Raw genomic sequence first — 14,594 nt, forward strand, 5'->3', positions numbered from 1 at the left:
ACTACCAAATTCATGACGTGATCCAGGTGAAATTTCTTGAGAACTATACACTTATGTCCGTGGCTTGTACACTGATTGAAACCTACATGGAGATCCAGTTGGAATCACCACCCAGCCTGAACATTAAATGAGTTAAGTTGTGCTATCATGGGGGACAACTGTGTGCACACCACACGAGGGACCACCCATATTTGGAGAATAAAGTTGATAACTACCACTACTACTAATAATATTGTATTAATATTAAGGTTGAGTATCTTATTATTATTATTATTATTATTATATGATTAAATATATTATGAATAGTTTACCACGATCTAATATGGTCAACCCTATGTTTATCATATTCAAGAATAGTTAACTTTGTTCATTCATAGTCATCCTTAGTCAACCTAACTCAAACATATTAAATGATATTCAATTGTGGTTGACCAAAGACAACAATGGTCAACTTTAGTTGGTCATAGTCATGCTTTAAAAATATTTAATAATAACAATATTATTAATATTAATAAATTTGACTATTAATAATAACAATAATAACATTAACATTAAAACTGACTTCTTTATTATTATTATTATTGATAACCATCATTTACTATTTCTTCCCATGCATGCAGACAGTCAACTAGCACAACCAGATTAATTATGTTCTCTTTTAACATTTTTAATCTATAAACAAAAATAATGAATAAACTCTATATTGTGGCAAAACTTATGAATGCACAATGATGTAGGTAATGTTTGATTTCTTGGATCCAACCGATACTTCAAAATGATGTAGACACTGTTTGAATGACTTCTTTGGATTCAATCATTGAGAGATAGACAAATCAGGAAACACAACACAATCATGCAATATGATATGAACTGCTGCTCAATAAATTGCTTGATTCAATTGCTTAAGGTTATAAGAATATAAAGATCCAGAATCACTAAAAAACAAGGCATGCTAATTTTAGCTCTACACACGACAACTTCCAGTTGCTAAATTTAGCTTTATAACTAGTTGAATTCAATGACTTTAGAACAAACGAGATTATTCTCTAATAAGCATGTCTTGCTTCACTGTTCTTCGCTTTATCAATCTTTTTGTTTCGATCATAGCGGGCGGTCTATTTTCGTAGAACATTCTTTTGTTAAATTGGAACAATACTTGTTCGATATGTCAAAGAGTGTAATCATGTCGTTTTTAGCATGAAATTGTGTTTAGATGAATCATTAGATTATGCTCAATCTTGCCCCACTTGCCTTCTAAATCAATCAGTATTACTATCAGGATTTCATGAAATATATATATAATGACACTTAACCATATAATGACAAAATATCATCAGTTCCATCTCTTAGAAGTTCAACCTTGATGCATCATGACATGGGAAAATCCCACAACTTTATTAAAATTGAGGGTTGTAGGCCTCCTATACATTGTCCTTCTAACTGCAAAAGAATAAGAAGATAAGGTGAAATCCATAGAGGGAATATCATGGTGGTTACGGGAGCTAGGAGTGCCACGATTGATGATAGTCCTTTATTATATTCACGTAGGGATGTGAAAACCCTCATTGCAACTGCCATTGTAGTGGTTTGAGGGAGTAACCTCAGGTGGATGGAGCGGGGTTGACTTTTATTTTATTTTTAAAGGAACGCACATGATTTTATATGGAGGGAACATTCCAGGCCTGTACTTCATCTGAGTCTATGATCGACGACTAAGATGTTAAGGGATCCGGAACCACCGAACAAAAAATATTAAAAAGTAGATTGACAAAAATGAACTTAAGTGGCTGCTGCGTTGGAGGGACTTAAATTATTGTTTAATTTCTTAAACAGTGATTGAAGCACCAGTCTGTAACTCACGTGTTCCATTCTCCGGCGGTTAGGTTGTGGCGATCATGGCGTTTCTAGAGCCAACACCACGTTACAAATTTGATTCCATTCGAAGCGGTTCCAATCCCATCGGTTCATTCTGGGTTTCATCCGTCTCCTGAATCTCCTCCTGGCCATTATTCAATGGCTTCTCAGAGCTGGTTTGTGGGGGTGGGGCTATGAATGAGGCAACACTCCACAATTGTTTTTTGAGCGCATTCTTTAGCTGTGAGAGATATTCCTTTACTCATAATGGGGATGGTTGTGTATGGATGCTATCACCATGAATTTATAGATTACTTCTTGCAGACATGCATCTTGCAGCAAGTGCAAACCTGCTTCAGATTTGGAAGACTACAATTTCGTTTGCAAACATTGTTTATAGCTTGGAATTGTGATTTTATAGAATTGCGGTCAATGACATGGAAGGATTCCCATTAGGCCTTGAAACCTTCACTCAAAGATGCGTCCCTATCGACCTTCATGTCTACATCAAGGATTTTGAATCTGAATCAACCTATCTATCGGTTAAGTTGATATAGTTGTGTGAGAATAATGCAGAAATGGTTAGTTATGAGTGGTTAAACTGAATTAGTTGTAGGTGGTTAAACAGAATTAGTTATGAGTGGTTAGGAATTAGTTTGTGTTTTAACCTATATAAGTGTGATGTAATTGAGCAAAGTGATGAATGAAGTTTGTGAGTTTTCTGTTTTAATTTGGTATCAGAGCTCAGGGTTTGAGCTGGGGTGAGAGCGCAGGTGAGAAAGGCCGAGTGGTGTATCTGCTGTTGAAGAGTGAACTTGTTTGTGCCACCTGCGAAGCTGTGGAACCGAGTGTTTTGTCTGTTGCTGCTGGAGATGCCGAGAGCCCTGAGACCCGCTAGGGTGCTGCTGAGTGCCGCTGTTTGAGTGTTGCACAAGTGTGAGGCTAGCTTTGGAGCCTCTGAGTTGGAGTTGTGCATATGTGGAGCTGAGGGTTTCAGCTTAGTTGCAGTATTGTAAAGCTGTGACGCTGTGTTGAGAAGAGGGCGTTGTGCGTTGGAGTTTTGGTGAGGTTGCGTGACCTATAGAGGGTCGAATAAGTTTTGTTAATGTATGCACATTGAGGAGGAGATTTGTGTCCTCGACAACTACTGCCGGTTGGTGGTGCCCAGTGTTTGGAAGGTGTTGAGTGATGTGTTCCAAGCCAAGAAGGAGTGAAAGAAGCGTTAATGTGTGAAAGTGATCAAATCTGTTGTTGAAGGCTCAGTGCTGCCATTGCCGCCTGCTGTAACATAAGGGCAAGACGCGAAAATTGCCAGATACGCTGAAACAACTGTGAATTTGTTCCTGCTATATGTTATTTTGCAGAATCCCGTCCTGCTGTTAGAGTGAGCATTGTCGCCCCATTTCAGAGCGAGTAAAAAAAAACGTCTCTGTGCCTACGTTCAGTTTGAAGTGGGTCGAGGTTTTTAAACTGAAGAAAGATTGTGTGGAGGTTTGTGTTTTTCTTTAAATCATTGTGGAGTAATTTGAATGTCGACCGTTTGATTTGCGGTGAACTGTTGTGTCTGCGGTGTTGTCTTTGTGCTGCGCTCTGCCGTGAACAGTGAGGCGTCCAGAATCGTCCGTCGAGAAGCGAGACAGTGAGGCGTCCAGAACCGTCCGTCGAGAAGCCATTGCTGACCCTGTCCAGAACTCGGGCATTGGTGCTGATAAGTGCTGAAGTGTGGCCGTGCCGTGGTGGAGAAGCGAGATCTCCGTGAGCAGTTGCGTCGAGGTTTGCTGGTGTGCTGTCGAACGCCCTGTCCAGAACCGCCCTGTCCAGAATAGAACCGTCGAGACCAGAACTCGGGTATTAGAACTGTCAAGAAGCAAGACGGAGACGGTGCTGTCAAGAAGCTGTTGTGAACCGTTTGCAGTTGCTGGTGTGTTTTGCAAGCTTCCACCGTTTCTACTACCGTGGTCATATTCTTTTTCAGTCGGCCCGGTTTTCTTTGTTTTGTTGCAAAAATCGTGTAAGTGGGTCTTGTTCAAGAGAGTGCTGTTAGTGAGCACCGTTTGTGACAGCGGGTCTGATTGGAGGAGCCCGGAGGGCCAAGGAGAGCAGAGAGAGGCAGTAGAAAAGGCGTTTTGTTTGAAGTGTGATAAAGCTGTTTGAAGTGTGATAAAGCTAACTGATATGTCTATTATTTTAGATTTTTTTGACAATGATCTTTTTAATGATCATTTTCTCATGAACCCATTTGGGATTAGCAGTGTTTTTGAGTCCATTGACAAAGAGTTTCATGTTGTTGAAGATCATGTCCCTGAAGAAATCACTCATGTTGTTGAGGATCACGCTGTTGAAGAAATCACTGAGATTAAAACTTGCCCGGTTGTTAGAAGTTTTATTGGATCTACTTTCAAGATGACTGCTACTTTGGAGGATACTACCATGGATGTTCTTCGAAGGCCGCTCATGTTCAAAGATGACTGCATTTTGGTGACTCCTTCGTTGGTTCCTCATGGAAAGTGGGGAGAACATGAATTAAATTACCTCGTTCGAGATCTTGCATTGCCTCTCAATCCAAAAGAGGTTGTTGACGTTAAGTATGTAAGCAAGGAGCAAAGGAATTTCATAAGGAAACCCAAAAAGGTGAAGATAAAACTGCACCAGCAATGGAAAAGGAACAAGCATGGACCTTTTAATAAGAAGGCAAAAATGAAATGTTTTGTTGTAACCCTAGCTGAGACTTAGACCAGCAGGCAAGTTAAAGTTTAAGTCGTCATGATTAAGAATATAGTTTCTTGTATATCGTGCTATAGTATATATTTGTTATATAGTTGGAATTAAGGGGGAGTGGTAGAAAGGTATTAATTCCAACTACCCTCTGTTAATGCAGTAGCTAGATCAATCTAGAGAATACAGCAGATGTTCAAAGTACAAGTTCTAGAAGTCAGTTAGGTATGGTAGAAAATCCATTTCTCCATTAAGGGAGGATGTGAGAATAATGCAGAAATGGTTAGTTATGAGTGGTTAAACTGAATTAGTTGTAGGTGGTTAAACATAATTAGTTATGAGTGGTTAGGAATTAGTTTGTGTTTTAACCTATATAAGTGTGATGTAATTGAGCAAAGTGATGAATGAAGTTTGTGAGTTTTCTGTTTTAATTATACCAAATTAAAACAGAAAACTTACAAACTTCATTCATCACTTTGCTCAATTACATCACACTTATATAGGTTAAAACACAAACTAATTCCTAACCACTCATAACTAATTCTGTTTAACCACCTACAACTAATTCAGTTTAACCACTCATAACTAACCATTTCTGCATTATTCTCACAAGTTGAAAGTTTCAATGTATGTACGAGAGATCTTCCTTTAATTGCGCTCCTCTTTCTGTAGGTGAAGGCTCACCAATTACTTCTTCTTCGCTTTTCTCCCCTTCGTGGCTTTGAAATGGAGCAGCCAAGTGTCGAACTAGCCACGACATTGCGATTTCTGTTCATCACAAAGGGTACGTCGAAGTTTTGTATTGCTTTGTGAGGGAGATCAAGAAACGTTAGTTTTGACTACATTAATGTCTACCCATACATATATATAGATACACTCTTCCAGGGATTGGAAAATTGCGGAAAAAATGTTCAAAAAGTAGACTTGTCATCCTTCAATTTGTATTTTCTTTCGCCAGTTATTGCTAACTGTGAGGATTCTTCTTTCTACATAAAACACCCCTAATTTTTGTTGTCCAATTAGTGTCGTCCTTTTATAAATTCATTTATGCTTTATATTCACTAATGCCTAATGTAGCTATTATTTATCATTGGAGATACTCTCCAACTTTGAAAATATTCTTGTTGTGTTTATCTGGGAATAAAAGAATTGAGTGAATTATTATGTCAGATAAACAATGTACAGTAGGGTTGGAAGATAAATAATGATTTACTTTCCCTCACTACCAAAGAAGAAGAGTATGGATCTCTGAGTGAGGCTCTAGGTCAACATATGAACTATATTTGCAAAGGTATCCACGAGACAACGACATTATTTATTTTGAATATTAGCAGTCACACTTTACAACTTACTAATTGGATCAAGCAGCCATGTCTAAGAGAAAACACATATTCTCATATGCAGACATACGTATACGCACATGTCGCCATGTATGAAGCACTAGATCGTGCATGGACAGGAAACGTGTAAACTCAAAATTAGTCCAACAATATTTTTAATTCAAAGTAATAAACACAACCCTTATATGGTTATATGGAGTAGGGTAATCATGTGTAAAAGTCTCCTATTTGCCTAAATTTTTTTGATATTTGGTAAATATTTCGATATGATCGAAGCATTTACCTAGAGTCGGGTAACTGTGTGGTAAAACTCTCCTCTTTGTGTCAAAAAAATTCAATATTGGGTGAAAATTTGGATATGATCAAAGTTAAATTTCGTTATGATAAATATTTAGAAAGTAGATATATTTGAAAGGTATATATATTTTAGTTACGATCACTATTTGAATAGTATATATATTTTAACTATTAAGTAAAGTATTTTTATGGTCTTTATTTTATCACAAAGATAAATTAAAAATATACTATTTTGATATACAATTTAAATATTTTATTATCTTAATGTTTTTTATAAATTGAGTAACATTTTAAATAATAAAATGTACATTTTTATATCGTGAGTATCATTTTAAGTAATAAAATAAAATAACAAAATAACAATAATTCTATAAAAATTAATAATAAAAATAAATAAAAATGACCTATGGTATTAAGAATCCAGTTATTGACACATGGTATTCATATGGAATATAACCTATTTAAGGGGGAGCACATGGTATTCATGTGGAATATAACCTATTTAAGGGGGAGATTAAAGTAGTGTAGATTCGTCTTAATTTGATGTTATATTTAGTTACATAATTAATTGTAGAAAATAATGGCCTTGAATGTGCATATATGCATGAATATTTAGAGCTTCCTGAGGCTATTGGGTGATCAAAGAAGGTCTTTTTAAGAAGTGTAAGGTTAAACAAAATTGTACAAAGTACAAAACAATGGCCTCCTTCATTCTAATGACTTTTTTGGTAATCAATTTAATATAATATATGTAATATATTCTCGTAATTAATGTGTAATAATGTGTTATAAAAATAGAGCTCTAATAGATCTAGGCTGGTAAGTTTAGAAATGAATAAACTTAACTGTGAAAGTGAGATGGGGTGAGGGGAGGAGGTGGGAGAAATATTAGGTAAAATGTAATTAATATATTTTATCTAATATTTATTCATACATTCATCCACTTTTTACTAGGTTGCCAGAAGTATTGGGTAAAATATAATACTATAATATTATATCTAATATTTACCCTCAACTGGTCCACTTTTTATTGTAATTTTTCTTTATATTTAAGTTTAAAAGTAAACAAACTCAACTAAAAATACAGTAGGGGTGAGGGGAAATATTGAATAAAATGTAATATTTAGGTTGGGGGTGATCGGAAATATTAGGTAAAATATAATAATATTACATTTAATTGGTAATTACCCTGCCCTGGCCACTTTTTACTAGGTGGGAGTAGTAATACATATTGGGTAAAAAAATAATACTATAATATTATTTTTTATCCAAAATTTCCTCTCACCCAATGCACTTTTTATTAAAAAAAATCTCTATATTTGAGGTTCAAAAGTAAGCTTAACTCCTATGTAAATATTTGATCCCGATATGGTAGATATGTTGTAATGTTTAACATTTTGACTCGCTCAAAATAAAATATAAATAAAAATAAAAAACATAAAATTAATAATTATATTTATATTTATATTTATAATTATAATTAATAATTAATAATTAAATTAGCCTAGATTCATTTTAACACTAGATATACCAAGCGCCTAAAAGGGTCAAATTTCTTGAGATGCAAACCCCTTTTAAAGTGAAAAGAGATTTGATCCCTCTCTACACTCAGTAGATCCGAAGTTAAGATGGATCTAAGTTGGTATTATTTATCTTAGGGTTTATATACCTTGGGTTTATAATATTAGTCCCTTGGGTTTAATATTATTCCCTTGGGTTCATAATCCCTTGGGGTTTTGGTATTAATCCCTTGGGTTTATTATTTCCTTGGAATATCAATCCCTTGGGTTTATTATTCCCTTGGATTTATAATATCGATCATGGTCAACCATGGTCAATCATGTACAACCATGGTCAATCATGTACAACCATGGTCAACCATGGTCGAATGTCGCATTGTGACAATGATTGTCTCAATATGAAAATCAACCATGGTCAACCATGGTCCAATGTTGCATTTCGACAAAGATTGTATCAATATGAAAATAAATCATGGTCAAGCATGGTAAACCATGGTCCAACACCACATTGTGACAAGGATTGGCTCAATATGGAAATAAAAAATGGTTAACCATGGTCAACCATGTTTATTTTAGGGTTTATAATATTTATCTTAGGGTTTATATACCTTGGGTTTATAATTTTTATCCCTTGGGTTTATAATATCAATCCCTTGGGTTTATTAATCTAAGGGTTCATATTCCTAGGGTTTAATATTATTCCCTTAGGTTTATAATACCTTAGGTTTTTAGTATTAAACCCTAGGGTTTATTATTCCCTTGGTTTTATAATATCAATCATCGTTAACCATGTTTAATAAATTAAACCATGGTCAACCATGGTCCAACGTTGCATTGTGACGAATATTGTCTCATTATGAGAATCAACCATGGTCCAATATCACATTGTGACAAAGATTCTCTTTATTTGAAAATCAATCATGGTCAAGCATGCTCAATAATGTTCGAACGTCACATTCTGACAAGGCTTATCTCAATATGAAAATCAACCATTGTCATCGATGTTTATTTTAGTGTTTATAATAATTTTCTTAGGGTCTATATACCTTGGGATTATAATATTGGTCCCTTGGGTTTAATATTATTCAACCATGGTAAACCATGTTTTATAAAATCAACCATCTTCAACCATGGTTAAGCATGCTCAACCATGGTCCAAAATCGCGTTGTGACAAAGCTTGTCTCAATATGAAAATCAGTCATTGTCTCAACTATGCTCTAATGTCACATTATGACAGAGATTGTTTCCATATGATAATCATGGTCAATCATGGTCAACCTTGGTCAACCATGGTCAACCATGTTTTACAAAATCAAACATGGTCATTGTTGAGGCAAATAAATTACCTATCATTTAATTGTCAACTTGTGGGTTTCGTAAAACTTGTGAAGCATGCGTGCACTGAATATGCTAGAAATTAACTTCCAATTTAGATCAATCTAACTACGAAACCAAATAACGACAAACCAAATTCACCTATTCTAATTCAACAATCAATTCAAAAGAAACTATAGTACAATGTGTGGAATTGAAATCTTAATCTATCACACTTGCATGAATTGAAATTTTAATCTACCACACTTGCAAGAATTGAAAAGCACACCACTCTTTCAGAAATGAAATTGCATGAAATGAGATCTACTCTAAGGGATCATGTGTGCATTATCATATCAGGGTCCTATGAAATGAATAATCAAAAACACATGATATGAAATGAAAGCAAAAACAATCCTTCTTAACCTCTAGATATGAAAGCAAATAAAAACAATCACTTTTAACCTCTCACACGGGAAAATATATGAAATAAATAAATCTTAATCTATGAAAGCAATAAATATTAATCTATGAAAAACAATAAATCTTAATCTATGAAAAACAATAAATCTCACACATTATAGGTGGCCAATCCAAAAGCATGAGGGATGGAAAGTTGAGAGGCTCCAAATGCAAGCATAACCAAATCAAAGTGAGCATCACTCATGAGCATTTCCCCAACTTTACACATGCCTTTGAAAGGAGGAGGCTCTCCTATTTATACAAAAACACAAGAAGTTACCTCATTAATGGAGGTCTATTATTCTCTCCCTAGATCCCTAGAAAATCTCATAGAGTTACAACTCAAATAGATAATGATGAGACACATATCCTCTTTGACCTTTATCCAAATCTTCTTCCATATCTTGAAGGGAATTCGAATTTGAGCATTGGAGGCCACATAAGGGTGCCTTGGAAGCTTCCAAATGACCTACACATGTCATGAAACTCAAGCCACTTTTAAGTATTAGCAAGTATATGTCTTTTTTCTAAGTTTTAACCATTTAATTCACTTATAATACTAGAAATCATTAACTTTTGGAAAACACAAATGGAACCCATATAATTATAAAAATGGAGGCTAATGAAAGGTTATATGGTCATGGAGTTGCGACATGTGAGTGAAATGGTGGCGATAAAGGTGAAAGTGGATGATATTTTGAATACATTTTGGAGACTCTACATTCCCCCAACTGACGTTATTGCATGTCCTCATGCAATCTACTACATTGCTTAATCATGATTTGCTTTTGAATGAGCTTGGCTTATATCAATTGTCCTTAAACTTTGCATTTGTCAATTTCATTTCTTTTTGCAAAGTATTCCTTGTCATACATTGAATTGAAACATGTTTGGTTGGTTCTTGTGTGACAACCAAATCTTAATTGGTATTGGTTCTTGTGTTTCAATACCTTGTTTCTTTTTGTTGTAGCAAGATTCATTGAACATATTTAAGAATGCATCTTTGAATCAGCCATATAATATGCTCATCATTTAGGAATTTATTTTTAAATCACATAACTTTTGAACCATAATACAATTATAACGATTAGGAAAAGTATGTTAGAATGAAATGAAGTGATATGGATGTGATAGTACATGGATGTCCCTCCCCCCCCCCAACTAAAGGTGTTTATGGTTTTTTCAAATGAGAAAGGAAATATGGTGAAGTATTTTCCAAAAATTATAATTTCAGTATTCAAGGAATTCTATGATTAAAAGCTAGAAAAGAACATACCTTTACTTACCTAGGAGGTGGAAAAACTGTGCATATGTAGAGAAGTTGTAATTGCTGCTAGATCATGGAATATAATGTAGAATTTCATCTTCTTCTTGGTTGCATAAATGATGAATGAGGTGGTGAAAATGGATTCTTTATTGTTGTTGCTAAATATGTTGTATCTGTTGTAAAATGTTGAAATGATATAGTCTTCACCCGCGTCAAAACCCGATGATACAATTCTAGTCATGCGAATAAATGTGTTGTTGTCGAGCATGAAGAAAATTCATTGGATTACTGACCATTGATGAATGTCGTTAACCAATGCAAGGCAAACTTTCCATTAATGTCAACGAGTGCCAAGGTACCTAAGTACATCTTGTAAAGTGCGAACAGATGAGCTGATGTCGAGACACTTGCAAGATCTAACAATCAAGAGGAATTGATGTATTCACATGATTGTTAGCGAGAGAACTTGTCATTGATGCATACAAGACTCAAGGTACTAATAAGGACTCTAGTCCTGAACCTAGATATTGTGTTGATGTCGATAGGCCAAGAATTGTTAGAAGGGAGGCCTTAATGAATCCTCCATAATCTAACGCGAGTATGAAATGATGATTTTGGAAGGACTATGAATGAAATTTTTTTCAGTGGATCAAGTTTTATTTATTGGAAAGGAATATGACAAGAGGGTAAACAAGCGAACGGAAAGCAAAAGGACAAATCAGAATGTAAGCGAGCTAAATGTCTCTATTAATGGGTTAATGAAAGGAAATTATGGAAAATGTGAACGAAAAATGTAAGTGGAAAACATGTGACTCTTTGCAAGGAAAATGGTGATGACAATGCTTAGCGAAAATGCTTGGATAGCTTGTGAGTTTGGAGAGGAAAAATGATGACATTTATGGATGATAGAAATGGATTCAATTGGTTTATGTCTCTTGAAATTGGTCGTAGAAAAACCAATCATGCATAAATTGGCCTCCTTCAATTCTTCGATTGTCCTGGAACCTGAAAACAAACATGGCACTAATATTGCAATAAAACTGTGTTCAAAGAGAAGTGATCAATTTCTCTAGGTACATACGGAATTTTTTGCATAATTAACAGGTTCATGACGTGTTTTCGTTTGAAATGGTTAGTCCAATTTCACAATTGCGATAATAAATCCAATTTCTAAAAGAAAACAATTTCCTCAATTTATGTTTGAATCATAACATTTCATAAAGATAAAGAAATATTATTTGCGAATGCTGGATGATTCATGCAAAACAATCCTCAATAAAAAATTCATCAATCGATCCTGCAGATAAAGCGCCTTTATAGTTCTTCTTCTTTCCTACATCATGCTTGAAAACATAATCATTAGACAAATCCATTAAATTTTGATCATGATTTTCTAATTAGAATGCATTGTTGACAAGTAGATCATTGAGTTAAATACATAGCTCCAAAATTGTGGTTCAGCTACAAAATTGTGCAGTTTCTGTAGCTAAAATTTCGAACAAACAGTTAAGTACACACAACTATGCATATTTGTTATGAACAAATAACCAATCCAATCTTCAAATTGATCAATACCTCTTGCAGAAAAATTAGCATATAGAACATTTTTTTTCTTTTCATAGATATATAGATATATTTGTGTGTGTGTGTGTGTGTGTGTGTGTGTGTGTGTGTGTGTATTATTTCTTCCTTCAACAGGTGTGTTTAAGTGGACCATCACAACAATTTTTTCTCAATTTACTCCAGTCACTGAATGAATTTCACATCAATTTTTTTATGACAATTTTCCATGGCAATTTTCTTGAAAAACAATAAATTAATGAAATATTTACAAAAATAAGAAAAATAGAAAAAAAAAAAACAAAACATATATAGACATTATACATATAAGACATGTGTATAAACTAAAATATGTATAAACTAAAACATAACATATAACATTCACATGTAATTATACTACTAAAGACCAGAACATAAAGAAGCATCACCATAAAAAATGAATAGAAAGAACTTAGCTCAGCAAAATGAAAACCTAGAAAAAGCCTTGTCAAATTGCCACTCTCTAGTATGATAAACTCTACAAAGTATGCATAGACTTCATAGTACAAAATGATACGGATAAAGAAAAATGACCAAGTCCCCCCATAGCAACCTCTCCAATATCTGGATTAATATAGATGCCTTCCTTGCTCTCAAAACAATAACGTAAGAGAATACCTGTGTAGTAGCAAATGAAGGCAAACAACAACAACAATTCATACATGTGTAGCAGCAAATGAAGGCAAACAACAACAACAATTCTAGACTTATCCAACCCGCTTATAAAATAGTATATGGGGTAGAAAGAAGGCCAACACCAGCCAATACATTCACTCCATTAAATACTACTTGCACAAAGCTGCAGCGTTGTCCTTGATATTCTATAGCATGTCCAGCCTCTCCGTCAACGACCCTTTTATCAAATCCATGTCTATGTAGACACTGGTATATATGTTGGCTTCTCTTCAAGTCCCTCTTTTTCCCATAATGGTCTCCTGGAATCCTAGTGAGCTGCATCATTACCACACTGATAGCAATGGTTTGGTGCGCAACAATTTGCTTCCAGAAAACCAATGGCAAACAATCCCTATCACCAGTTGTATTAATAACCTCTTCTCCTTCAATCGTTGGAACTCGAGAAATCTATGGGGGATCTACCTCCTATAGATCAGGGAGACTGAATTCTTGGCAGATTGTTTGCAGGAGAAAACTGAATGGCCGCAATTGTTTCTGTTCATTAATTAAAAACTGTTTTTTCTCATGCAATTTGCAAAATAGGGCTCCAGAGAACCCCGAATATATCCCAATCATTCAAGAACTTGAGAAAATTGCTCCTAAGAATTATAACTGACCCTGTTTTGAAGAAAACCCACGTTTTATTTTTTTGAAATTCATTTTTAGTTGGCCAGAAATTGTGTTTTAAAAATGACGTTTTTAAGCTGCTACACATTTATGGCAAATGCTCAGGTAACAAAAATCACTTGCTGGATTTTATAGAGATTCTTCCAGGTGGTTTGGAATGACTAGTGGAATCGGGTTGCTGGTTTGTCAAACACAACATGGAAGAAATAATGGAGCCACCGAAGCAACGAGCAAGGGGCAGAGAAGGAATAAGAAACTCATGAGGCCTTATATACGTTTCACTTTTCCATGTTCTTGCCTCGCTAAGGTTCAATGCCAGGTTTCTACTCACTCAATTTGAATGTGTACTCTATGAATCAGCAGAATCTGAAGCTAAATCTGAAGCTAAAGAAGCAGTTACAAGCTTCTCACATCCAGACATATATGACCCACGTAGCTACTGTAATGTCCATACCAATTGTGTTATGTGTCCCCTTGAGCTATAGCTAAGAAATGTTTCATCCATTTTCTATGAGGTGGCTCAATTGTCCCAAATATGCTTGAAAGATTTTCGTCAACCAAACCACAGGAAAAAAGTTGAATCGTAGGGAAAATGGAAAAAATAAGAAATATTACACTGATTTTCAAATAAGACAGTGCATCAGAATGCTATGCAAGAATTACATGGACAGGTAGCCCACTCTCGAGGGACTAATATGGATCATTTGGGTCAGAGTCTTGTGATACCTAGATTGTGGATAATGTTTAATTAAAAATCAGTCTATGTCAAGCCCTTCAACACAGAGTTTTTGATGATGGATGCAAAATCAAATCAGGCTTGGCTGCAGAAACGAGTCGTTTTTACAGCTCCTCAAAAAGAATAGGTATGCAACAATTTGAAACAAGATTTATATATGAATTTTTTATTATGATGGATTTTTGAA

This window comes from Pinus tabuliformis, chromosome X, assembly GCF_031772625.1.
Source record: "Pinus tabuliformis cultivar Carrire ecotype Pingquan chromosome X, CPIR1, whole genome shotgun sequence".
Taxonomy (NCBI): domain Eukaryota; kingdom Viridiplantae; phylum Streptophyta; class Pinopsida; order Pinales; family Pinaceae; genus Pinus; species Pinus tabuliformis.